The sequence below is a fragment of the Crinia signifera genome, chromosome 6, assembly GCF_055691185.1.
Source record: "Crinia signifera chromosome 6, ASM5569118v1, whole genome shotgun sequence".
Lineage (NCBI taxonomy): Eukaryota > Metazoa > Chordata > Amphibia > Anura > Myobatrachidae > Crinia > Crinia signifera.
This window is the reverse complement of record NC_139222.1, coordinates 275,262,026-275,287,362: the sequence shown is the minus strand read 5'-3', so window position 1 is coordinate 275,287,362 and position 25,337 is coordinate 275,262,026. Positions and strand designations below refer to the sequence as shown.

Sequence of the window (25,337 nt, the reverse complement as noted above, 5' to 3'; positions counted from 1 at the left end):
TCCCCCTGTATTTCTGTAACCAGGACAGGTCCCCCGCCCCAGTTATAACCAGCCCCGGGCTTATTGGGCCGGTCCTGGTTACAGAAATACAGGGGGGGGGGGGAGCTGGGGACCAGACTTGCAAGAGAAATACTAATATTAATTTAAAAACAGTATATATACATCTTTTTAAGGTGACCTCACCATTAAGTCCCGAATTGAAGGAAAAATCTGTCCATCCAACAATGGCCTGCTACCATAGGACTTTGAGTGGGAAAGTGGTCTCGTTGGTGACTTGCTCACTGTTTGGGTGATGGTGGACAAATCTATTCCTTTGGTCCAAACTCTCGGTGGCTAAACAGGCGGGTATAGAGCCATCAGTCCATGTGTCAGAGGTTAGCTCTCCTTTCAGTAAGGGCCAGGACTGAGCTGGCAGGTGATTACCAGCACTGACAGAGGTAATGCCGTGGTTCTCCATCTCACACAGCCGGGGGCCAAAGTTGGAAAGCAATAGGTGGTTTACCGGCTGTCGCAGATCAGACACCGGAATGCGGCTGCGCTGGAATGATGTCCGTTGGAGAGAGGCTAAACAGCTTTAGTAGATGGCTGGGTCAGAAATTCTTTAGCAGACAGTTATAATCACCGTCACTCTGCAGGAGGTGGCACTGAACTTGAAAAACTCCCTAAACGCGTTTCGTCACGTTCACGTTACTTTTATTAATAGGTGGGATCTTCAGATAAGTTTCTCTGTCCATTTGCTTAAATGTGATTTTTCTTTCTTCACAGGTTATTGTGAATCCCTAACAGGATCACGGACCAGGGAGGCTTTGCCAGGTAATAATAAGATAAAAAATCAAATTACATAGTAGCCTTGCCAAAAGCTGACCTGTCCCCATTTACACCTGAAACAAACAAAACAACATATATTCTATTTACTTTTAACTAGACCCTTAGCTTAACAAAAATCACAGATCGCCATTTTTACCAATCTGATCCCACTGACGCATAAGCACTTTAATTTTGGTTGCATTGTCAAAAATGTGATTGAGTCTAAATTGCGACGGGGTTCAGTGACCCCTGTGTGGGTGGTGACCAAGATTTTGTGGTTCAGTCTGGACAACTCAGTCTCCTGCAATGTGAGGAGCAGGCCATGCTGCTGCAGATGGTAGTGACTGTCCATGTCCCGCCTGCTGATGCTCTCTCAGCTGATGCTGCATACCCACCATGTACAGTGGTATGCTTATGTCCATGGCGAGGGATCAGCGTGTGTTTGTTGCGTCCGAGTGATGAGCATCTCTTACAGTCCCTCCCCCACCAAGGTGACCTGAGTGGTAGGGCTGCCATCTAAATTGTGGGGCCCGGGACTGACAAAATAGGCAGGGCCCCCCTTCCCTTTCTCCAACACCTGAAATGCCTGGTGGGACATGTGTCCATAGCACTGGCCGCACTACTCAACCTCTACATTACTTCAGCTGCAGACAAATACCGTACTGCTATCTTTTATTATTAAGGTACGGTACCTATGCATAAGAAGGGGTGGGGGGGGGGGGGCGAGGAGAGGTACCCTTTAGTGAATATATGCCGTACCCAGCATATAAGGCGACATCACGCCGTGCACCCGGCGTATAAGACGACCCCCCACTAGAGGGAACATTTTTATGGGCTAAAAAGTCGTCTTATACGCCGGAATATACGGGTATATATTCTCTTTTTTTATACAGTGCATCATTGCACGGATCTGATTGGCTGACTGACTTGCATGTCGTATATGGCCAATCCTGTTCATATGCTGCTATCGTGGGAGTTATGTGTGTGAGCGGAAATGCTACTGCTGGTGTTATGTGTGCGAGCAGGACTGCTACCGTGGGTGTAATGTGTGTGAGCAGCACTGCTACCACGGGCATTATGTGTGTGTTAGTGGTGCTGCTACTGTGGGCATTATGTGTATAAGCGGTACTGCTGCTCAGGGCCGTAACTTGCTGTGTGCCAGTGGTGCCTTGCCCACAGTGTATTTACACTGTGTGCGCACCATCTGGCAGCACCACCTACAGGGCCACATACCACCACACATCGCTGGACTGTATGTAGTGTGCTCAGCTTCAATGCTCTCAGTTGTTCCCCTTACATAGTGTATCCAGTAATGCCCCTTATATAATGCCCCAAGTGCTGCTGAAGGTAGGAGGGGAGGAGAGTAGATTGCTCACTGACGTCCATCCTGTAACCTGTATGTGGTGTGCTCTTAGTGGCTCACATTTGGGCCACTGACATTTCAAATATGGTGCCAGTCCAGCCTATCAGAGTTTGCGATTGGCTCCCAATGTGTAATGGGCATAACGGTGAGAGGCATAATATATAATGGGCATTACAGTGTGTGGCATAATGTGTAGTGGGAATTATAGTGTGGCATAATGTGTAATGGGAATTACAGTGTGTGGCATAATATATAATGGGCATTACGGTGTGTGGCATGTGTAATGGGCATTACAATGTATGGCATAATGTGTAATAAGCATTACGTTGTGCGCCATAATACATAATGGGCATTACTATGTGCAGAGTAATGTGTAATGGGCATTAGTGTGCAGCATAATGTGTAATGGGCATTACGGTGTGCATAATCATGGTGGAGTGTGTCTAACTGCTCTACATGGCACAATGTGTATATGTGGCACTACTGTGTGGTGTAATGTGACACTACTGTGTTTTGGTACTTGTTTAGTTTCATGGCGGCCGATATATCGGAAGCGATACGATCCGATGCAATTTTTTTCCTGTTCATAACCCAACTATCCACTATGCATGGAGTTGATTGTATATAGTGTGGGGAGCGCAGCGAGCCACCGAGCCCGAAGCGTGGCGAGCAGACGCAAATTACTACGCTCACCACACTATTTACTATTAAATCAACTCCATGGGTAGTGGATAGTGGGGTTATGAATAGGTAAAAAATTGCATCAGATTGCATTGGATCAGCCTATATATCGGCCGATATCGCATCCGAGATATCGGCCGCCGTGAAACTAAACAGGTACCTGTGTTTTTTTCTACACCTCTGGCCTTTTTGTTCTGATTGTTCCTGAAAAGTTTGTAGAACATTTTTGAAGTAATGTTTATTCAATGTTGAGCCTTCAGCTACCCATTTTTTTTATAAAATATCAGCTTTCAAATCAAAGAAAACATAAACATTACTTTGAATTTAGAATTGCTTTGGCAAGCTTTCTGCATTTTTTAAATAAAAACCATAGCTTGTGTCTTTTTAAATGTATTTTTACTCAGTGGTCAATCATACTGTATAACAGATGGTGTATGCTTCATTTGAGCAAAGAGGAGAGGGAGATTGAGATGGCTGAAGGTAGGTGTGTAGCTATGCCGTACATAGTGCTAGCCACACCCACATTATAGGCCACACCCCCACATAATTGGTGAAACCCTTACATCAGTATACACCCCCCCACCATGCTGACCACACCCCCTGCACCAGCATACAATAGGCCCTTCATAAATTTCAGCACCAGGCCCATGATGAATATGGCACTGCTTGCACCACTAGGCAGCTCTAGGCATTTGCCTAGTGCGCCGGCACCTGGAGGGCGGCAGTTCGACCCTCACCCACAGCATGGAGGGTTAGCGAACTGTTTAAAAAACTTGCGGCGCCGGCTTCCCTGCAGTGCTGGAGCGGGCCGGGGTGTCCGTGCCGCGGGGGTACCTGCGGCGCTGTCATTGTGTATAAAGCTGGCGGCGGCCGGCGGGGTCCCTGCAGTGAATAGGAAATAACTAGCGCTTCCCGCGCCGCCCTGACTGCTTGTCATTCATTACTAATAATATCAGGCGTGCCACCACTGGAGGGGGAAGGCAGGGGGAGGAGGGATACCAGCCAATGCCGGCTAGTGCTAATGGGGTTCCTGTAAGCAAAATTATATTTTTTTATTTGCCCGGCTGTAGGTGGCTGTGGGGCCTCTGGCTGTAGTCCACCCAGCCCAGTGGAAAGGAGGGCCCTGGACATAGAACCACTTGATCTCCTGCTGGTATCTTATGATCTCATCTGTGTTTCACTATCTAGACCTGACACATGTATATGTACAGTATATTCATGTTTCACTGCATTACTGTATGTCCCTGTGACCAGGGCTGTATACTGCTAGGCAACCTAGATGCACACCTAGGACCCAGCAGGTACCAGGGGGTCTATGGCTGGACCCTCTGACATTGGCTCTGATCGCTGCAGCCAGTAATTTTTTTTTTTCCTGAACTACTTTATACTTTCCAATTTCTGTCTGAGGCTCCGCCAACTGAAAACTTGGATGCCATCTCCCATTCCCATTGGCTTCCTGCATTTCAAACACGCAAACCTTCCTGCAGTATAGGGCAATTGCAACACCGCTGTTCGTTTAAGCCCGGTGCTGGTTTCCAAAATACAGGGGACACCGTATATTGGGAACCAGGACTGGGCTGAAGAGCATGGTTCTGGTTAAAGAAATACAGGGGTACCCCAGCTTCCCCCCCCCCTGTATTTCTGTAACCAGGACAGGTCCCCCGCCCCAGTTATAACCAGCCCCGGGCTTATTGGGCCGGTCCTGGTTACAGAAACACAGGGGGGGGGGGGGGGACCAGACTTGCAAGAGAAATACTAATATTAATTTAAAAACAGTATAAATACATCTTTTTAAGGTGACCTCACCATTAAGTCCCGAATTGAAGGAACGATCTGTCCATCCAACAATGGCATGCTACCATAGGACTTTGAGTGGGAAAGTGGTCTCGTTGGTGACTTGCTCACTGTTTGAGTGATGGTGGACAAATCTATTCCTTTCGTCCAAACTCTCGGTGGCTAAACAGGCGGGTATAGAGTGTTAGAGGTGTTCCCCCATCCTGAACCTTCTTCGATGGGGTTCTAACAACTGCCTCTCCTTAGTCTCCAGGATTGATCATAAATCAAATCGACACACACACTCTGGAGTGTCAAAGCGATGTTCTGGCTTTTAATTAGCCTTAGGCTCACTTATATTTATTTTCTTATCTATTACATAATGGGTTTCACACACATATAATTGCATTCCATAACTATACACAAATCACAACTAATTGACACACCCCAGTCTGTTCATATCACTACTGTTATCTCGTTCCCCCACATCTCCTGGGCGTACAGCCAGGAACACAAATAACGCTGTGCCTATTATAAAGGATTTACGAGTTTTCCTTCAAAAATAACATTCCTTTAAACTAATTAAAACTAGATATAATGAGATAACACAATACATTACATCATAATGCATACAAAATGGCGTATATGAAGCTACATAGAATAACAAGATATTGCTTCTCTTCAGATGAGAAACACAATACATTACATATATAATCCATACAAAATGGCGTATATGGAGCTACATAGAATAACCAGCAATTTGCCTTTATCAGTCCCTTCTATTGATTCTATATAGGGACAATATACGTTATTTGCCCTGAGTCTCTCTGCCAATCAGACCAGGCGATGCCCTGATTAAGTACGTTCTATTCCCATAGTACCACCCTGAGCACATGGAAAGCAACATGCTGTCCCGCACAGACAGAGAGTTCAGGTCGCTGTCACATGGATCACTAAACAGGTTCTTGTTCTCTTTCTAGATAGATTGCTTTCACAGCTTTATCCATGGCTTCAGCATAATCATACTGACAACGGATCAAACGAATGTTGTGATGATCATTGTTTTTGTCAGCTTTCTTTTTCTGTGCTCTCTTATTGTGGTTTTTAATTTTCTTGGCAGTACATGCAAAACAATACAAACAAAACTTGATTAATACATAGAAAAGCAGAATTACGCATATAATTTTTGCTAACCATGAAAGTATTCCCATAAACCATCCTGCTATACCCTTATACCAATTGGATGGGTTTAACCAACTGAACCAACTATCCTCAGCGAATAACCAATTACCCTTGTGGTGTTCTGCAAATTCCTCTTTAAGGCCCTTATTCTGATCGGTGCGGATATTCCCGCATTCTTACGGTGCGGTCCGTACGCCACGGTGTTTTGCCGCGTGCGGCCATCGTCCGTAGAAACGCCCACGTGTCCTCCGCATTCGGACGGACTCACTCTTTAAGAACAGGGCGTGTTTACGGACGACATACAAACCATGCGTGTGCGGGAGAAACACTCCGATTCGGCACGGTATTACAGAGTATTACAGAGTATGCTCGGGAATACCGCATCCGAACGGGAGCCAAGCGGTGCTACCGCACGTAAGCGGAGTATTTACGCCAAACAACCCACTATGAAGTATCTTCTGCTATACATCACATGACCCACTTATTCAATTACCTATCCTCATAAAAAACTGCTTATTTGGAATTGGAATCAATTAGATTCCAATATATCCTTACAAGCATGCCTAACACATGCATTGCACACATTAACCCTTACAGCAATTGAAGTGCAATGGTTTCAATTAAAGCACTGACAAGCGTCCTATTAGTGAGTAATGAGTAAAGGAGTAGATTCTATTGGGTTCAGGTGTTAATGGTTGTAGTCATTAGGCGTACGTTCGCCTACCGCATGAACGAGTGGTGTACGCAAAGCAATAGTACACTTGTGGACACCGCACATTTCTGCCCTTTTTGATCGCGTGCATTCGGAGTGGTTTCCGAATGTACGCCCCCCAACATAAGTGTACTCCCCCGTGTCCGCCCATGTTTCCGCCCCGTTTTGCCCACTTTGAAACTACGCCCATGTGCCATTCCGCATGACGCCCATAATACGCCCATATTTCCCGACTGATTGCGGGCAACAGTTTTGGACGGGATTTTGCCGAACTGGTACGGAGTCTAGGCGTGGCACATGCGCGTTGCGTTCTCCACGCATGCGCAGACGGCGAAAAGACGCGATCCGTAAGAATGCGGTAAAGTCCGCGTCAATCAGAATAAGGGCCTAAGAGTTTTGACAATATCTATATGCTGTTCAATGGTTTCCTCTATGGAGTCAGAGATTGAGGTAATTACAGCAAGCTTCTGCCACTATCAGGCACAGACCCCCCTCCTTGGCGGTAAAGTAGTCTAGTACCATACGGTGAGCCCTAACTTCTCGTTTAACCATTTTTATGTCCTCCAGTACTAGGTCAAAAGTATCATCATATATCCTGGTTATATTGTCCAGTAATTTGGCTAGGTCACTAACTTGTCTGTCATTGAAAGCGGTCCCTGCGGTCCCTATAGTAAATACGTTTCCTATAGTTACCCCTACCATTGTACCCAAACCAGTATTAAACAGGGAGTGGTAAGATTTATGATGACTGCCTCTTTCCCTGAATTCTCTCTTATTTAATCTGTTCGGGAGCTTTGCTTCCATGGCGTCTTTTACCCCTAGTTTTTCTGGGATTACTCTGGCTATGGTACGCTAACACAGTTGAGATACACATTAACTTCCACCAGGGCAGATGGTCTGGCCTGAGGTGCGTTATCATTTTGACAACTTAACTTTGCGTGGGTAAATGATCTGGTTCGTGTTCAACTGTAGGAGGAGTGTATCCACGTCTCTTTTCCAAACACTTTCACTGAGGTTGGGGTCGTCAGCAACACTTGGAACGGACCATCATATCTTGGTTCCAGTGAAGATCTCACGTGTCTCTTAACATAGACCCAATCTCCAATCTTTAGTGTATGGGATTCTGGTTCTGGGCTTTGGTTACTTTAAAAAACAAAACTTAAAAATGCAAATCAGTTAAATATTCATTTAAAGACTTCACATATGCTGTCATGTTCCCATGCTTAAACTGTAATTCTTGGGAAAAAATAACATCCTGTCTTTGGTTTAACTCTAAATAGGATCTCATATCCTGGAGTTGTTCTTATTGCAAATAAGGCCATGGGTAAGCATTCTACCCATGTTTTGGCAGTCTCTTGTATGGCTTTTTGGACTTTTAGTTTCAGAGTGACATTAAAGTCTCTCGATTTGGGCACTGACCTGTGGGCCTGTATAATATTCTGCATTATTTCTCCTGTGTAATGACTACCTCTGTCTGATTCTATTACTTCTGGTACCCCATATCTGCAACTACTTCAGCTATTGTCTTTTTGGCTGTGGTCAGGGCATTTGCTTTAGATACTGGCCAAGCCTCAGGCCATCTGCTGAAGATATTTGTGCAAGTTAGGGCGTACTCATACGTGCCACATTTAGGCGTGTGAATATAGTCTATTTGGAGTCTTTGGAAAGGGAAAATATGCTTTTGGCCTGTGTCCCATGCTTGTCCTGGTTCATCTTCCTGGGTTGTTTTCTGCTCATATCCAGCATTGGTCGGTGTAGTTCTTAGTTGCCACAAAGAAGCCTGGAGCCAGCCAATATTCTTGGACTGTCTTAGTCATCTGTTCCTTGCCTTTATGGTCTGGTCCATGGGCTACTTGAATCATAGGTGCATATAGTGTTCTTGGCAGGCACCATTTTCCTTCCTTTTTCCAAAGACCCACACAGGATTGCTGGGCTCCCATCTTCTCCCATACTTTGTGTTCTGTCTTTGCTTGTTCTTGTAGTCTGATAAGTATCTTCATATTAATTTCTGCCTTTGTCTCTTGGACATATATTCCAGCTGTTTTCTTTTCCTTTACAGCTGCTTTCTTTGCTTGTTCATCTGCAAAAGCATTCCATTTTACTTCTTCTGTGTCTTCCTTGGTGTGTGCCTTTGTCTTTATGACTGCCATTTGCTTTGGTAATCGTAAGGCTCTGGTCAATCTCTGGATCAGTTCTCCATTCTTGATGGGTTTTCCTGTTGCAGTAAGGAAATTTCTTCTTTTCCATATAGATGCATAGTCGTGTGCCACACCCCTGGCATAACGTGAGTCCGTGTAGATATTCACTGACTGTCCTTCAGCCATTTCCAAGGCTCTTGTCAGAGCTGTTAGTTCTGCTGCTTGGGCTGAGGTACCGGCTGGGAGTGGTTCTGCTTCCATGACATCATTTGTGGATACCACTGCATATTCTTCATATCGGTGTTCATCCACATAATAACTGGATCCATTGGTGTAAAAAAAAAAATATTTTTAATTGGTTTTTCTTCAATTTTCCAATCAGGTTGCACTTCTTGTTTCATCATGATACACAGTCCTGTATTATAGGTCTCGAGGAAACTTCCTCTTCTTCTAATTTTGAGGTATGTGTATCTTCTTCTATTCTCCCTTCTATTGGACCATCAGGTCCATAATCAATAGGTAGTAGAGTGGCAATACTGTGCATACTTGATAGTCACATTGCTTGCAGATAGCAAGGCTACTTCATACTTGGTGAGTCTGGCAGAACTCAAATGCCGTGTAGAAGCTTGTTGCAGTATTTCTGTCACTGCATGTAGAACTTGAATGATGAGGGTGTGATCTAGAACGACATCCGCACATTTTTCCTTTAGTAATGCAGCTGGCTTGTTTGATCTGTTCAACTGCTTCCACTTGGGCTTGTCTTTCCTCATCAGATTGGGTTGCTGTTTTCTTGGTTGCATCATAGAGGGGTTGCATGAGGGCTGAAGATCCCAGAATCCAGTCTCTTACATACGAGGTTAAACCTAGAAATGCCCTTTTCTTTCTTAAGGTGTCTGGGAATGGGGCGTCTAGGATTGCTTTTACTCGCTCTGTGGTGAGATGCCTGGTAATCTGTGAGATGCAGTGTCCAAGGAATATGACTTTTTCTTGTGCATATTGTAACTTGTGCTGAGTTACCCTGCAATCTTCTTCCGATAGAAATATGAGTAGTGCTACTGTTTCTTCCTTGCACTTTTTCTTGGTTGTTGTGGCTTTGAATAGATCATCCACATACTGTAACAATTGGTTTCATGGGGGTATAGAGGTCCCCCTTTCTTCAGTATCGTAGACGGCCTCTGTAAATTCTTCCATCTTCTTCACTTGCGTACCCAGAGCTTGATTTTGTGCCTTGCTTAGAGGATACTGGCATATTGCTACTGGTACGGTATTCAGCTTGATGATCAGCTGTACATTCATCTTCGCTACATCGTTCTTCCCTTTTGCCCATACCTTGTCTGGAACTCCTAGATGTGACAAAGATTCAAATGCTGTCTTCTCTGCTGATTCTTGCAAGAGGAATATCTGGACAGCTGCTTGTATCTGCTTGTATTCTTGGGGTTTCAATGCAGTTTGAAATACAATCTTGTCCCCGCGATACAGTATGCTTGCTTGTAGTTTTTGCAGTAGATCTGCTCCCAACAGGTTCACTGGGCATATAGGTGAAACTAGGAATTCTGCTGGTACTTCTTGTGGGTGATCTTGCACCTGAATATTCATCTTCTTTGTCTTGTTCAGGTAAACTTCTTCTTGAGCTGTTACTGGTCTGTTTGTAATGAGGAAAGGTGGAATATCCTCTTTTCTGATCACTGTTTTGCTCGCCCCAGTATCGAGTAAACAAAAGATCTCTTCTCCCCCTGGTAGAGTGATGTTCACAAAACCTTCCATTGCTTTGCTTTTGCGAGGGGAGTGCATAAATGTTCTTGACTGGGGCGCCCAAACTTCAGTCTGAGCTTGTTGGTCTTGTATTTTTGGGGCCATTTCTTCTCTTCTCCATGTAGGACTTGTATTGCTTACAGTGACGTTTCATGTGAACGGATTTCTGTTACCAGAAGCACTTTCCAGAGAATGAACTCACAATATTTCTTCTTTCCCTCTGTGCTACATACTTTTGGTACTTTGGTCACAATGACTACTTGTTTTGGACTTGCTCCTTTCCTCTCCTTTTCCTCTTTCTTGGGCTTCCAGAGCTTCCATTGTGTCCATTAGTTGGTCTGTAGGCTGGTGTGCTGGCGATGCATCTTTGGTTACGATTGTAACACCATCTCTTCAGTCTTTGGATGAACTGGGTCCCACTGTCTTCAGTTTCTCTAACTTCTGCTGCTACTTCCACAATTTGACCATGGTAATCTGTTGCTGCAGCTGCTTCTGTATTTTCTATGTCCCGTAGATCTGACATTAAGAGCTTACTTTTACATATTTGGGCCACATCCGCCCAGGCTGCTGTGTGTAGGTCAGACATTATTGTTTCCATATACACACTAAATTGAAAAGGGCTTTTGTATGGGTCAGGACAATCTTTTATGATTGCTGTGGCTTCCATGACAGAAAAGGGTGTGTACTGTTCTCTTCTTAGAAAGGGTGGTTGATTATCTTGTCTTGCTCTTGGATTTACATAAGCATACGTGCAAACTGGGTATAATTGCAAAGTTCCTTCTTTGGTTTCAGTATAAAAAAAAAAACCTTCCTTGCCCCTGGGGTATTATGTGGCTGCAATCTGGTCAACATGCGAGGGACAGGATAACCACATGATGGGCAAATATTTTCTTCACTGTCCATTATGCTTGTGCGGTCGGGGCTAGTCATAATAACTGGGTATCTTAGTGGGGGTCCTTCTGCCACTAAAATCTCTGGGTGTCCAATCTCCTCAATTTCTGGTTCATATGGAGGTGGATTTCTGTGGTTCTGTGATGGGGCAGGATTATTCTGTATATGGGGGGTTGTGGTCGCTAGACACACTGTCTTTATTCTGCTTTTTCTTATTTTCTTCTTCTCATTTCTCACTGGCCAATACCCATGTGTGCCATGTCTGTTTTTCCTTTCTGTCTTATTACAATTTTACATTGCCGGAAGTTTTTTCATTTCTTTGAATCAAATTGTCCTTCGGGAGGAAATTTTCCATTTTTGAAAATGTTCCTTATTCCTGTACTTCATGTGGACCTACTTCTTCTCTCATTATTTCTCCAAGGGTGCGTCCACCCTTGGTATTAGAAGTTCCCATTTTGCCTTCTCAACTTATTAATACTATTTTATTTGTATTTAATTTTAAAAAATTTATTTAAAATAAACAAATAATAATAATCCAAGTACCACTTTTCAGTACTGTATTAATTATTGAAAAATGGGTTGCTGTCACTACAGTTTACTTCTTTCCTGCTGATTATATGACACCTATAATCATTTTATGCCTTCCGCTTCACAGTCTTCCTACTAACTGATCAGCTATACATAATGAGTAGAGTATGGACAAAAAATTCTGCCTGGTTCGTCTCTTTTTATTATCTCCTTCCTTCTCTTAATGACACATGCTCTTATGCCGTATATGGGGTATTGGTGACCATTTACTTTCTTAAAACCAGTTACATCTTTTTCTGTTCTGGTTATAAATATACAATTTTCTTCTCCCCTGCCTGTCACAAACCACTTCAAACTACCATCACATCAATTACAACTATCTGAACTTTGTGATCTAAAAAAGCTATCAAGATCTATTACATCACACATTTATCATTTTGAATTTGCCTCTATCTTTGTAAACATAAAACACAAATACAATCTACTGTATGGCAACAATTATCACTATAACAAACTTTACAATCAGACAATATTCAACATTTTCCCTTATAACATTTTCCCTGAGACAAGGAGGCAGGACAATATGAGAAGCGCTTGAATCAGAGAGAGAAATAAGTATTCTGGCAGAGATATCAAGACACGTCAAGTAACAATTGGCGAAAATCGCTTATCAATTTGTTACTTACCGCGGTTTGACGTTTGTTGGGATCTCTGGTCAGATACTGGTCATTCCTCCGTCCAATTTCTTGGCTTTCCCGGGGTTTCAGCACCATGTAATGTTAGAGGTGTTCCCCCATCCTGAACCTTCTTCGATGGGGTTCTAACAACTGCCTCTCCTTAGTCTCCAGGATTGATCATAAACCTGTGTTCCTTTTACTGCTAGCAGGAGAAATCAAATCGACACACACACTCTGGAGTGTCAAAGCGATGTTCTGGCTTTTAATTAGCCTTAGGCTCACTTATATTTATTTTCTTATCTATTACATAATGGGTTTCACACACATATAATTGCATTCCATAACTATACACAAATCACAACTAATTGACACACCCCAGTCTGTTCATATCACTACTGTTATCTCGTTCCCCCACATCTCCTGGGCGTACAGCCAGGAACACAAATAACGCTGTGCCTATTATAAAGGATTTACGAGTTTTCCTTCAAAAATAACATTCCTTTAAACTAATTAAAACTAGATATAATGAGATAACACAATACATTACATCATAATGCATACAAAATGGCGTATATGAAGCTACATAGAATAACAAGATATTGCTTCTCTTCAGATGAGAAACACAATACATTACATATATAATCCATACAAAATGGCGTATATGGAGCTACATAGAATAACCAGCAATTTGCCTTTATCAAGAGCCATTAGTCCATGTGTCAGAGGTTAGCTCTCCTTTCAGTGAGTGCCAGGACTGAGCTGGCAGGTGATTACCAGCACTGACACATGCAATGCCGTGGTTCTCCATCTCACACAGCCGGGGGCCAAAGTTGGAAAGCAATAGGTGATTTGCCGTCTGTCGCAGATCAGACACCGGAATGCTGCTGCGCTGGAATGATGTCCGTTGGAGAGAGGCTAAACAGCCTTAGTGGATGGCTGGGTCAGAAATTCTTTAGCAGACAGTTATAATCACCGTCACTCTGCGGGAGGTGGCACAGAACTTGAAAAACTCCCTAAACGCGTTTCGTCACGTTCAAGTTACTTTTATTAATAGGTGGGATCTTCAGATAAGTATCTCTGTCCATTTGCTTAAATGTGATTTTTCTTTCTTCACAGGTTATTGTGAATCCCTAACAGAATCACTGATCAGGAAGGCTTCGCCAGGTAATAATAAGATAAAAAATCAAATTACATAGTAGCCTTACCAAAAGCTGACCTGTCCCCATTTACACCTGAAACAAACAAAACAACATATATTCTATTTACTTTTAACTAGACCCTTAGCTTAACAAAAATCACAGATCGCCATTTTTACCAATCTGATCCCACTGACGCATAAGCACTTTAATTTTGGTTGCATTGTGAAAAATGTGATCGATGTGATGCGACGGGGTTCAGTGACCCCTGTGTGGGTGGTGACCAAGCTTTTGTGGTTCAGTCTGGACAACTCAGTCTCCTGCAATGTGAGGAGCAGGCCATGCTGCTGCAGATGTTAGTGACTGTCCATGTCCCGCCTGCTGATGCTCTCTCAGCTGATGCTGCATACCCACCATGTACAGTGGTATGCTTATGTACATGGTGAGCGATCAGCGTGTGTTTGTTGCGTCCGAGTGATGAGCATCTCTTACAGTCCCTCCCCCACCAAGGTGACCTGAGTGGTAGGGCTGCCATCAAAATTGTGGGGCCCGTGACTGACAAAATAGGCAGGGCCCCCCTTCCCTTTCTCCAACACCTGAAATGCCTGGTGGGACATGTGTCCATAGCACTGGCCGCACTACTCAACCTCTACATTACTTTAGCTGCAGACAAATACCGTACTGCTATCTTTTATTATTAAGGTACGGTACCTATGCATAAGAAGGGGGGGGGGGTGGCAGAGGAGAGGTACCCTTTAGTGAATATATTCCGTACCCGGCATATAAGGCGACATCACGCCGTGCACCCGGCGTATAAGACGACCCCCCACTAGAGGGATAATTTTTATGGGCTAAAAAGTCGTCTTATACGCCGGAATATACGGGTGTATATTCTCTTTTTTTATACAGTTCATCATTGCATGGATCTGATTGGCTGACTGACTTGCATGTCGTATATGGCCAATCCTGTTCATATGCTGCTATCGTGGGAGTTATGTATGTGAGCGGAAATGCTACTGCGGGTGTTATGTGTGGGAGCAGGACTGCTGCCGTGGGTGTAATGTGTGTGAGCAGCACTGCTACCACGGGCATTATGTGTGTGTTAGTGGTGCTGCTACTGTGGGCATTATATGTATAAGCGGTACTGCTGCTCAGGGCCGTAACTTGCTGTGTGCCAGTGGTGCCTTGCCCACAGTGTATTTACACTGTGTGCGCACCATCTGGCAGCACCACCTACAGGGCCACATACCACTACACATCACTGGCCTGTATGTAGCGTGCTCAGCTTCTATGCCCTCAGTTGTGCCCCTTACATAGTGTACCCAGTAATGCCCCTTATATAATGCCCCAAGTGCTGCTGAAGGTAGGAGGGGAGGATAGTAGATTGCTCACTGCCGTCCATCCTGTATCCTGTATGTGGTGTGCTCTTAGTGGCTCACATTTGGGCCACGGACATTTCAAATATGGTGCAAGTCCAGCCTATCAGAGTTTGCGATTGGCTCCCAATGTGTAATGGGCATAACGGTGAGAGGCATAATATATAATGGGCATTACAGTGTGTGGGATAATGTGTAGTGGGAATTACAGTGTGGCATAATGTGTAATGGGAATTACAGTGTGTGGCATAATATATAATGGGCATTACGGTGTGTGGCATGTGTAATGGGCATTACAATGTATGGCATAATGTGTAATAAGCATTACGTTGTGCGCCATAATACATAATGGGCATTACTATGTGCAGAGTAATGTGTAATGGGCATTAGTGTGCAGCATAATGTGTAATGGGCATTACGGTGTGCATAATCATGGTGGAGTGTGTCTAACTGCTCTACATGGCACAATGTGTATATGTGGCACTACTGTGTGGTGTAATGTGACACTACTGTGTTTTGGTACTTGTTTAGTTTCAGGGCGGCCGATATATCGGAAGCGATACGATCCGATGCAATTTTTTTACCTGTTCATAACCCAACTATCCACTACGCATGGAGTTGATTGTATATAGTGTGGGGAGCGCAGCGAGCCACCGAGCCCGAAGCGTGGCGTGCAGATGCAAATTACTACGCTCACCACACTATATACAATTAAATAAACTCCATGGGTAGTGGATAGTGGGGTTATGAATAGGTAAAAAATTGCATCAGATTGCATTGGATCAGCCGATATATCGGCCGATATCGCATCCAATATATCGGCCGCCGTTAAACTAAACAGGTACCTGTGTTTTTTTCTACACCTCTGGCCTTTTTGTTCTGATTGTTCCTGAAAAGTTTCTAGAACATTTTTGAAGTAATGTTTATTCAATGTTGAGCCTTCAGCTACCCATTTTTTTTTATAAAATATCAGCTTTCAAATCAAAGAAAACATAAACATTACTTTGAATTTGGAATTGCTTTGGCAAGCTTTCTGCATTTTTTAAATAAAAACCATAGCTTGTGTCTTTTTAAATGTATTTTTACTCAGTGGTCAATCATACTGTATAACAGATTGTGTTTGCTTCATTTGAGCAAAGAGGAGAGGGAGATTGAGATGGCTGAAGGTAGGTGTGTAGCTATGCCGTACATAGTGCTAACCACACCCACAGTATAGGCCACACCCCCACATACCCTTACATCAGTATACACCCCCCACCATGCTGACCACACCCCCTGCACCAGCATACAATAGGCCCTTCATAAATTTCAGCTCCAGGCCCATGATGAATATGGCACAGCTTGCACCACTAGGCAGCTCTAGGCATTTGCCTAGGGCGCCGACACCTGGAGGGCGGCAGTTCGACCCTCACCCACAGCATGGAGGGTTAGCTAACTGTTTAAAAAACTTGCGGCGCCGGCTTCCCTGCAGAGCTGGAGCGGGCCGTGTGTCCTTGCCGCGGGGGTACCTGCGGCGCTGTCATTGTGTATAAAGCTGGCGGCTGCCGGCGGGGTCCCTGCAGTGAATAGAAAATAACTAGCGCTTCCCGCACTGCCCTGACTGCTTGTCATTCATTACTAATAATATCAGGCGTGCCACCACTGGAGGGGGAGGGCAGGGGGAGGAGGGATACCAGCCAATGCCGGCTAGTGCTAATGGGGTTTCTGTAAGCAAAATTAATTTTTTTATTTGCCCGGCTGTAGGTGGCTGTGGGGCCTCTGGCTGTAGCCCACCCAGCCCAGTGGAAAGGAGGGCCCTGGACATAAAACCACTTGATCTCCTGTTGGTATCTTATGATCTCATCTGTGTTTCACTATCTAGCCCTGACACATGTATATGTACAGTATATTCATGTTTCACTGCATTACTGTATGTCTCTGTGACCAGGGCTGTATACTGCTAGGTAACCTAGATGCACACCTAGGACCCAGCAGGTACCAGGGGGTCTATGGCTGGACCCTCTGACATCGGCTCTGATCGCTGTAGACAGGAATTTTTTTTTCCTGAACTACTTTATACTTTCCAATTTCTGTCTGAGGCTCCGCCAACTGAAAACTTGGATGCCATCTCCCATTCCCATTGGCTTCCTGCATTTCAAACACGCAAACCTTCCTGCAGTATAGGGCAATTGCAACACCGCTGTCCGTTTAAGCCCGGTGCTGGTTTCCAATATACAGGGGACACCGTATATTGGGAACCAGGACTGGGCTGAAGAGCATGGTTCTGGTTAAAGAAATACAGGGGTACCCCAGCTTCCCCCCTCCCCTGTATTTCTGTAACCAGGACAGGTCCCCCGCCCCAGTTATAACCAGCCCCGGGCTTATTGGCCGGTCCTGGTTACAGAAATACAGGGGGGGGGGGGGGAGCTGGGGACCAGACTTGCAAGAGAAATACTAATATTAATTTAAAACCAGTATATATACATCTTTTTAAGGTGACCTCACCATTAAGTCCCGAATTGAAGGAACGATCTGTCCATTAAACAATGGCCTGCTGGTGAGAGGCGGGAGGCATGGCCACGACGGCAGGAGTGTGAGGACGTGTGAGGCAGAGCTCCCTCTCCGACCCCCATCCTTCTCCATGAAAGGGAGCATGTAACGTAGGATTAGCGTCTGCTTATGGAGACTGTGCGCCGGGACGGATGACGCGCACGCGGCGTCTCTCACTGCGTGGTGATAGTCCCAGGAAAAGCGCCTTAAGCTGAGCCCGTGAAAACTGACCGTGCTGTCCGTGCGGTGGCTCCGGCGGGTACTGTCAACAGACGCGGAAAGGCTACATCAGCGGTTGCTGTGACTCGGTGGAAGTGTGCAGAGCGGCTAAGAGTGAGTGCGGGAGTGGGGTGTCCCGCCCGCCCCCCTCCTACGGCTAACATACAGGAAACTGCACGCCGCCCGGACTCCGTTGTGGTAGAGCATTCTTGGAGCTCACCTGACCCGTTTGTACTCCTGTGTGGGCTGCGTCCGGCGATCAGAGCGGCGCGGAGACAGAAACCCGTGGAGCAGCAACTGACGGGCACCGGAGGCAGCACCAGAAGGAGAACCTGTATACAGAGGGTGCAGCCGCTACAAACAGCTACTATTGACACGCTCCCAGAATAAGGACTGGTGCAGACTTTGGCTGCCAAAAGGGGTGAGTTATACATTAATCCCTACTGTGTATTAACAACCTCTGAATACAGTACCTGGCTACCATCATAAATATGGCTTGAAGTCACCCAGGACTGGGTAAGGTGTTGACAAATTGGATGGTGTGTAGCAGTTTCTTTCTTTTGACTCTTAAATTGCTTAAATTACCTGCCTGAGTAAAGTGATTGCTGAACGTAGCGACAATTATCCTATATTCAGTACCTGCCCAACATGGGGAAAACCGGGACTGCAACTGCCGCAGCGCGCCTGGAGAAATATGCCAGGACACAACCTGGGAATACATCGCAATCATCCCATACTACCCCCCATACAACTCCCGTCAAGGATAAATCCCCGGCCGAAGTGCCAGAAATCAGTTTGCAGCAAATTCTAGAAGCTATAAATAGCAGTGAGAAGCGTCTGGGGGAAAAACTAAACAGTGTACAAGCAGACGTTTTACAGATAAAACAAGATATCACCGCAATTAAAGTCAGGATGAAAGAAGCAGAAAGCCGCATCTCAGTAATAGAGGATTCCAACATTAAAATACAGCATACGGTAGGAGAAATGGCCATTCAGATCCGCGACATAAAATATAAGCTCTCAGATATGGAGAACAGGCTACGACGAAACAATATTAGATTATTGGGAGTACCCGAACGCGCAGAGGGGGATGATACCCCAAAATTTGTGGAACAACTCATAAGTAGTTGCTATGAAAAATCCTCATTCTCTAATCAGTTTGCAGTGGAGAGAGCGCATAGAATCCCTGCGAGGCCGCCTCCACCGGGCGCGCCGCCTCGAACACTTATCTTCAAAATGTTAAATTACAAAGACAGAGACACCTTACTCCGATTAAATCGTACAAAAGGCTCGATGGAGCATGAGGGGAAAAAAATTTCAGCTTTTCCCGACTTCTCACCGGACATTCAAAAAAGCCGAGCTAAATTTACTGATATAAAAAAACGACTGAGAGACCTTAACATATCTTATTCGATGCTGTTTCCCGCAAAGCTGAAAATTATAATAGACGGCGAATCTTTGTTCTTTCAAACACCTGTTGAAGCAGGTCAATGGCTAGATAGAAGAAAACCAGCTATGCACCAACTAGCTCCCTGAACTGGAGTACATAAAAAATCCTGATAACATTTTTTCTTACCCTTGAAATGGTTGGGGGGGGGGGGGGGGGGAGGGCGTAAGCAACTGCCTTAACATGTTAGAGTGGCCAAGGTTTTTTTTTTAAGCCTTGCGAGAAAGTATAGATGTATATGTTTTTTTTCTGTTTGGTTACAGGGCTGATTGAGTTGGGGGTTGGGGGGTTGTTAGATATGCCGGGCACAGGGGGGCATATAGGGAGGGGGAGGGAGGGGATATGTGTTAAATGTTGTAATGTATGTATTACGAGACCAGGCAAAGACAATAGAAGTTTAACAGGAGAATGTGGATGGGTGGCTCAGATAATGGAGCATGATACACACGCTGTAATATACTTTCTTAATTTTAGTCCCTGCGAATATATAAAACTTACATTTCTTGATGGTGCGCATCGTAGCCTGGAACGTAAGAGGTATTAACGATAAAATAAAACGCTCCCTAGTAATGCGTCAGATCAGACAAAATAAAGCTGACATAATATGCTTAATGGAAACACACCTTACTGGTACTAAATTACTAACGCTTAGCAGACCATGGATCGATAAGCTGTATCATGCTCCATTTACGTCACATGCTAGAGGTGTAACGATTCTGTTTAAAAAAACAGTAACATTTAATTGCAATAGAGTTAAAATAGACCCTGGCGGCCGTTACATCTTTTTGGATGGAGTGTTTAATACAAAACCGATGCTGTTATTTGCTGTTTATATTCCCCCTCCCTTCACTTTTGATGTTTTGGTGGCAGCAGCCGATTTTGCAGCTGTCTCACCAGAGGCACCAGTATTATGTATAGGGGACTATAACAATATACTGAATCCCCAGTTAGATAGGTGGAAACTGCCACAATCATGTAGACAGGTTATTGATAATGCTAAGAGGTTTAACAGTTTTATAGATGACATGGGCTGGATCGATCCTTGGAGAGCTGTCAATGCAAAGCTGCGGCAGTTCTCATGCTTTACAGCATCTAAAGAAGCATTTTCAAGAATCGACCTAGCATTGATATCTAGAGAACTAATGCCATATGTTACAGAGATATGTTATAAGACCAGAGGAATTTCAGATCATTCTCCCCTGGAGGTTGTAATCACTGATTCAACCCCCAGGGGACACACTTTCTGGAAATTCAACCCGACATGGTTAACTAATAATACAGTTACTGCTGGTCTGATTGAACAATGGGAAGAATTTATGCTAATTAATAAAGGTACTGTTTCAGAAATAATGTTATGGGACGCCTTCAAAGCCTTTTTGAGAGGCACCCTTATGAAAAAAACGGGGGAAATAAAGAAATCTATCAGGCAGAAGATTTCTGATCTTGAGAGTGCATGTAAAAAACATGAAGTACATTATTTAACAGTAGGTACTTTAGAAGCTAAAAATGACTGGATACTGGCCAAAGAAAAATGGCTAGAATATTTGAATACTGAAAATTTAAAATATATGCAAATTAGCTCGCAAAAGTTTTATGCCTTTTCAGATAGAATCGGTAAATACCTAGCCTTCCTCACGAGAGCAGAAAAACCTACAAACGCTATCAGTGCGATCTGTGATAGCGAGGGGATTACACAGAACAAAACAGAGAACATTAACATGGTATTTAAAAATTATTATTCATCACTCTATACTTCTAAGTGTACTCGAAATCCACAACAAATAAAATCTTTCCTAGAAGATTTGAGACTTCCTGCACTATCTGCAGAAGACAGATTGGAATTGGAAGCACCTTTAAATATTAATGAAGTGATAAATGCTATAAGTATGCTTCCTGGTGGTAAAGCCCCGGGCTTAGACGGTATACCGATTGATGTCTACAAAAAATTTACTGATTTTTTTGCACCACTTTTATTGAAATTGTTTGTCTCTTGCTTTGAAGGTGGGGAATGCCCACTCTCGATGCTGGAGGCAAAAATAATCTTAATATTAAAACCGGGGAAAGAGCCAACTAATCCAGAAAATTATAGGCCTATATCGTTAATATCGTCAGAAGCGAAGATTCTAGCCAAAATATTAGTAACTAGATTAAATAAACATCTAGGGAAAATAATCCACCCAAATCAAACAGGGTTCCTACCAGGCAAATCAACAGCTTTGAACATCATAAAAGTATTCAGCCATCTTCAGATAGAGGAAAATGTCTCCCATAAATCAGCAATAATGTCGCTAGATGCGGTAAAAGCTTTCGATGTGATTGAATGGACTTACCTCTGGGAAGTAATGAAAGCCTTTGGCTTTGGTAGTAACTTTATTAACTGGATTCAAATCCTATATAATAACCCGACAGCAAGAGTGAGCACCAATGGTTGGACATCGGCCCCTTTTCCTTTACAGCGCGGGACAAGACAAGGGTGTCCATTATCGCCTAGCCTTTTTTCATTGGCAATCGAACCCCTCGCTAATGCAATTAGAATAAGCCCAGATATAATAGGATTTTCAACGGGTGCAGGAGTCGACACAGTGGCATTATACGCGGACGACCTGCTGGTCTTCATGCAAGATTACCCTACAGCAGCAAGTAGGGTCCTAGATCTTATATTGAAGTTTGGCACCTACTCGGGTTTCAGCATAAATACCAGCAAGTCCAGTGTTTTAGCGCTGAAGCAGCACTCATTAAATGTCACGTCAGTAGCTTTGCCCATTAGGTGGACTGAGTCAATCAAATATCTAGGGATAGTTATATCCCGTGACCCATTCGAATTTTACCAATTAAATATTCAACCATTGTTAAAATATATAACAGCTAAATTTAAAACTTGGAATAGGCTAAATTTGACTGTTACGGGCCGAATAAATATAATAAAAATGATTATATTGCCAAAAATCCTTTATGTTATAGGACAATCACCACTGTATTTACCAATTTCACTGTTCCAAAAAATGAATTCCCTATTCTCTTCTTTCATATGGAACAAAAAAAGGGTCAGAATCAGCGCAAATTCCCTATTCCGCAAAAAAACTCAGGGTGGTCTTGCCCTTCCTAATCTGAGGTGGTACTATCTAGCCGGGCAGCTACTGCATCTAAAAGACTGGGTCAATGTAACGCAAGATAGCTGCCTAGTTAGTCATCTAATAGCAAGTACAGGGGAAAATTATACACCACTACATTACTTGTTAATAGGCAGAGCTAGTAAAAAAGATCCCCCTATAATGGTACAAGCTGTGAAAGTCTGGCGGGAAGCCAATAAGTACCTGGGCTGGACAGAATTAGATGTTGAGCACCCATTGTCAGATATCTGGAATTTTAAAGAATTGAGTTCTCTTAAACCAGACGCTACTTGGGGACCTTTTGGGGTGATAGCAGTTAGCCAATTATATGATCATGACGGTCTAAAAACGTACTCTCAGTTGGCGATAGAGTTCTCACTCCCTAAATCTTTTTTTTTTAGATATTTGCAATTAAGAAACGCGTTAGAAACACAATTAAAAAAAAACATCCCAACTTTTGCGATATCACCAATTAAAAAAGAACTGCAAAAAAATAAAAAAAAGGGTTTATCTATTTTGTACAATAGGTTACAAGATGCAGCTAGTACAGAGGGCCTTTTCTGTCTTGCTCAGAAATGGGAGGCAGATTTAGGGAACTTTTTGGAAGGTGAATGGGAAATGGCATTGGCCTCAGTAAATTATGCAACCAATTCAATCAGAATGCAGCAGGTACAACTATATATTATACATAGGTCCTATATAACAACGACTAAGTTGTACAAGATGAAAGGCAGAGCAACAGCTCTGTGCCCAAAGTGCAAAAGAGAAGAGGGCTCCTTCTGGCACCTTATATGGGATTGTGCAAACGTTAGGAAGTTTTGGGAGATAGTCAAATCAACTTTAGTGAACACAGGTATTCCGGAGCATATATTAAATCCTAAATGTTGTATTCTCTCTATATGTCAAGACAATCTATTAAATAAATATAATAAACGGTATGTATATAATGTTTGTGCAGTGGCTAAGATTATGATCGCTAGAACCTGGCTATCTAAAAACAGCCCAGACAGAGACGAGTGGCTAGCACTAATTAAGCACACAATTACACAAGAAAAATATTATTATGTAAGTAAAAATAAATTAAACACTTTTGAATTGATATGGCACAAGTGGCAGGCCCACAGTTAGGGACCACAAGAATAAATACACGTATAATGTTAAAAGATGATGGATCACTTACTTAATTATCTCACCATTCCTTCACTTAAAGTTTCCTCTTTTTTTTTTTTTTTTTGTCACAAAATTTCATAAACACCTTTCAATACTCAATTATTAGAAGTTAGAGGAAAAGATAAAATTTTACACATAGTGCTAAAGCCAGACTTGGATCCTGTAATGCCTAAATTAAGAAGCCACTTATGGATGCAGCTAGCTTAAATACAAACTTATTATCAGTAAAGAAGAAAAAGGGGAGGGAATGAAAGGGGAAGAGGAAGGAAAGGAAAAGGGAAAAAAAGAGAAAAACCCCTTTATTGGAATTTTAACTGTATTGTGCACCGTTCGAAAAACAGTGTTCAACCATCTGCTAACAGTGAACCTATGGATACATAAGTATAGTCAATGCGCTGGTACTCGTTAATTGTAATGTCTGTATGTTTATGTAATTAAAATGATGTAATTCATATACTGATGTGATAAGTAATGTCGTTTACGTAAATGTATTTTATATGTTATAAACGCAAATAAAAATTAAAGGGAAAAAAAACAATCGCCTGCTACCATAGGACTTTGAGTGGGAAAGTGGTCTCGTTGGTGACTTGCTCACTGTTTGGGTGATGGTGGACAAATCTATTCCTTTCGTCTAAACTCTCGGTGGCTAAAAAGGCGGGTATAGAGCCATCTGTCCATGTGTCAGAGGTTAGCTCTCCTTTCAGTGAGTGCCAGGACTGAGCTGGCAGGTGATTACCAGCACTGACACATGTAATGCCGTGGTTCTCCATCTCACACAGCCGGTGGCCAAAGTTAGAAAGCAATAGGTGATTTGCCGGCTGTCGCAGATCAGACACCGGAATGCGGCTGCGCTGGAATGATGTCCGTTGGAGAGAGGCTAAACAGCTTTAGTAGATGGCTGGGTCAGAAATTCTACAGCAGACAGTTATAATCACTGTCACTCTGCGGGAGGTGGCACAGAACTTGAAAAACTCCCTAAACGCGTTTCATCACGTTCACGTTACTTTTATTAATAGGTGGGATCTTCAGATAAGTATCTCTGTCCATTTGCTTAAATGTGATTTTTCTTTCTTCACAGGTCATTGTGAATCCCTGACAGGATCACGGATCAGGGAGGCTTCGCAAGGTAATAATAACATAAAAAATCGAATTACATAGTAGCCTTGCCAAAAGCTGACCTGTCCCCATTTACACCTGAAACAAACAAAACAACATATATTCTATTTACTTTTAACCCCTTCCTGATGCAGCCAGTTTTTGCCTTCCTGACAGAGCCCTTTTTTTCAAATCTGACATGTATCACTTAAGTGGGGATAACTTTTTTTTGCTTTTACTTATCCCAGTGATTTTGAGATTGTTTTCTCGTGACACATTGTACTTCAAATTAGTGGTAAATTTGGGTCGATACAGTCTGTGTTTTTTTGTGAAAAATACCAAAATGTCGTAAAAAAAATGGAAAATTTAGCAATTTTCAAAATGTTAAATTTTCTGCTTGTGAGAAAATAATCATACCACTCAAAATAGTTAATAACTAACATAGACCATATGTCTACTTTATGTTGCCATCATTATTTCAAACTCCTTTTAATTTTTTTGGACACTGGGAGGCTTAAAATATGAATAGCAAATTCTAAAATTTTCAAGAAAATTTCAAACACTGATTTTTTTAGGGACCAGTTCAGTTCTGATGTGACTTTGAGGGACTTGTATGTGAGACACCCCCATAAATGATGCCATTTCAAATACTGCACCCCTCACAGTACTCAAAAAAGCATTTTGGAAGTTTGTTAACCCTTTAGGTGTTTCACAGGAATTAAAACAAAGTGTAGGTGAAATTTCAAAATTT

The 25,337-nt window shown here is 43.2% G+C and overlaps 1 long non-coding RNA gene across 1 annotated transcript; it reads left to right on the top strand.

Annotated features, from left to right (window-relative positions):
* The first annotated feature begins 763 nt into the window (after positions 1-763).
* Positions 764-24,607, top strand: LOC146007288 (uncharacterized). Its single transcript, XR_014444317.1, has 3 exons — positions 764-813; positions 13,621-13,668; positions 24,570-24,607. It is a non-coding gene; the product is annotated as an uncharacterized LOC146007288 (long non-coding RNA).
* Positions 24,608-25,337: the final 730 nt, after the last annotated feature.